Below are 3086 nucleotides of genomic sequence, written 5' to 3'. Positions count from 1 at the left end.
AAGATATTTGTAGAAAATTTCTTGAAAAAATGCCCATTTTACTGAGAGTTATTAGCTAACAAAGTCGGGTGGCGGGCACATGTATAGATATCTTCTTGTAGACATATTACTAAACTATGCGCGAAAAGTTAGTCGTTTCGCTGTTTCCACTTCTGTTTTTACACTTTACTTCTGAATCCTTTCGACATGTTAAGAACAAAAAGAAGCAACTACACTCAAATATTGGAGTCAAAACAATCAATTATTAGTCGAAATTTCTCGTCTTCTGTCCATTGATTCATTCGCGAAACTGAAAGAAAGCTAAAGGTTGTTTAAGTAAAAATGGTATGCTTTCTTCCAAGATCGGCTTAAGAAAATATTTAACATACACACACGTACGAACATCTAAAAGGATATTAATTAACAACTCATAATTATTGAAAACCAACAAATACTTAAATTGATAGATTTTGAGTAAACAACAACGTGCACATGACGAAGACGTAAAATAACGTACGGAAAGTTACGAATAATTCCGAAATAAGTTGGGTTTTTTTTTAATGTAGAATTTTATTCTTTTTCGCCTTTTTACAAATATTTCCTATTTTTAATTTCCGATTTTGTTATATCTAGGGAAGCGAATGATGTAAATAAAATCAAATGCTGAAAAAAAATATCGTAGCAAAACGAATTCAAAGATTTGCGGATTAAGAAGAATAACGTTTTTGTGTAAGAGCAAATCTCTTTAAGAGAGAGCCATTGAAAAACATAAAGCATATAGCTAAAATAACGAATAAAGTAATAAAATCAAATATTTTAGCTGAAAAATATGTTATTTTTATGAAATAAAATAGGTATATATAATTAATTTAATTCCCGCTGAAGTGAAGCCTCCGTGGCCCAATGGATAAGGCACCGGCCTCCTAAGCCGGGGATTGCGGGTTCGAGTCCCGTCGGAGGTATATGGAAATTTTTTTTTTGAAATATTTCTTTTTTTGTAATCATACTATTATGAATATGAAACTCAGTTGTCTATCATCGAAATTCGCGCAAAAATACTTTAGGTCATGTTTTTTTGCCTTGCCAAATGAACACACGCACTAAATATTCGTTCTTCACTCGTTTATTGTTGTTCTTATTTTATCTTATGTCCATTGTCTGGAAATCTTTCATCTCACACTTGTGTCTCCTCCTGTTCTGTTTAGTCCAATCTGACAGAATGGACTTTCTCAAAATAATTTAGACAAAAGTAAAAGATAGATAAAGATATGCTGTATTACTCTTTTACTTGTTTCAATCATTTGACTGTGGCCATGCTGGAGCACCGCTTTTTAGTCGAGCTAATCGACCCCAGGACTTATTCTTTGTAAGCCTGGTACTTATTCTATCGGTCTCTTTAGCTGAACCGCTAAGTTACGGGGACGTAAACACACCAACTTCGGTTGTCAAGCGATGTTGGGTGGGGTGGGGACAGACACACAAACATATACACACACATTCATATATATATATATATATATACATATATACGACGGGCTTCTTTCAGTTTCCGTCTATGAAATTCACTCACAAGGTTTTGGTCGGCCCGAGGCTATAGTAGAAGACACTTGCCCAAGGTTCCACACAGTGGGACTGAACCCGGAACCATGTGGTTGGTAAGCAAGTTACTTACCACTCAGCCACTCCTATGCCTATGTATTGATAATTTTTATTAATATATTTCGTTGCTGTTGTATCTGTTTTTACAATCTCATTATTTTGATCAAGTGGGGCATGCTGGCAGAATAGTTAGTATGGCAGACAAAGTGCAAAGCAGCATTTCATCTGACTTTATTTTCTGAGCTTAAATTCCTCTATTGTTGGCTTTGCTTTTCATCTTTTTGTGGGGTCGATAAAATAAGTACCAGTTGAGCACGGGAATCGAAGCATTCAGTTTACTCCACTTCCTGAAATTGCTGGTCTTGCGCCAAAATTTGAAACGAATACAATTAATTTGATGCCTGGAAGAAGAAAAGCTTCTGTGACTCAATGGATAAGGTACTGGCTTCTTAAGACAGGTATGTTTGATTTGAGGAAGATTCAGCTACTATTACAAGCAAGTCAGTTTATAGCTTAAAAATCATTCCTAAGATGTATTGCAATGCATTGTCGTCATCATCATCATCCTTTAACATCCGTTTTCCATGCTGGCAGGGGTTGGATGGTTTGATCAGAGCTGACCAGTAGATGAGTTGCACCAGGTTCCAGTTTGATGCCCTTCCTAATGCCAACCACTTTACAGTGTGTGTGCCTTTAATGTGGCACTGGCACATTCAGTTGTATTGCATACCTCTGGCTACAACAGAACAACAATAATTGTTGCAGCTAACTTGAATGCAATATGCAAAACAATTAACAGAAAGCATCCCTATAAATTTCTTGAAATTATCTTTGAGGGTCATCAACATCTACCATTAGCTTTTTGCTTTTCTTTCTCCAGCTCTTTTCTTTTACTCTTTTACTTTTTTACTTGTTTTAGTCATTTGACTGCGGCCATGCTGGAGCACCGCCTTTATAGTCGAGAAAATCGACCCCAGAGCTTATTCTTTGTAAGTCTAGTGCTTATTTTATCGGTCTCTTTTGCCGAACCGCTAAGTTACAGGGACATAAACAGACCAGCATCGGTTGTCAAGCAATGCTGGTGGGGGTGGGGGGGGACAAACAGACACTCAAACACACACAGACATACATATATATATATATATATATATATATATATATATATATATATATATATGACGGGCTTCTTCTAGTTTTCGTCTACCAAATCCACTCACAAAGCTTTGGTCAGCCCGAGGCTATAGTAGAAGACACTTGCTCAAAGTGTCACTCAGTGGGACTGAACCCAGGACCATGTGGATGGTAAGCAAGCTACTTACCACGGAAATTTTAATTACTTCAGAAGTTTTTCATACTGCTCCTTTTTCATTAAACAGCCTTCATGTTTCATTTCTTAATAGGAGTTACAAAATTGCATATGTTGGAGAAACATGTAAGATATCTATCTCCTTGTGATAGAGAATCAGATAATACTGGTAGTAATTGATTCTCTACCTGAAGAACTTCTA

The 3086-nt window shown here is 36.2% G+C and overlaps 1 non-coding gene across 1 annotated transcript; it reads left to right on the top strand.

Annotated features, from left to right (window-relative positions):
• Positions 1 to 868: 868 nt before the first annotated feature.
• Trnar-ccu (transfer RNA arginine (anticodon CCU)) lies at positions 869 to 941 on the top strand. Its single transcript has one exon. It is a non-coding gene; the product is annotated as a tRNA-Arg (tRNA).
• The last annotated feature ends 2145 nt before the right edge of the window (positions 942 to 3086 follow it).

Source organism: Octopus bimaculoides, chromosome 7 (assembly GCF_001194135.2).
Source record: "Octopus bimaculoides isolate UCB-OBI-ISO-001 chromosome 7, ASM119413v2, whole genome shotgun sequence".
In the NCBI taxonomy this organism is placed as follows: domain Eukaryota; kingdom Metazoa; phylum Mollusca; class Cephalopoda; order Octopoda; family Octopodidae; genus Octopus; species Octopus bimaculoides.
The sequence above is the reverse complement of the archived record's forward strand: the minus strand, read 5'-3'. Positions and strand labels throughout refer to the sequence as shown.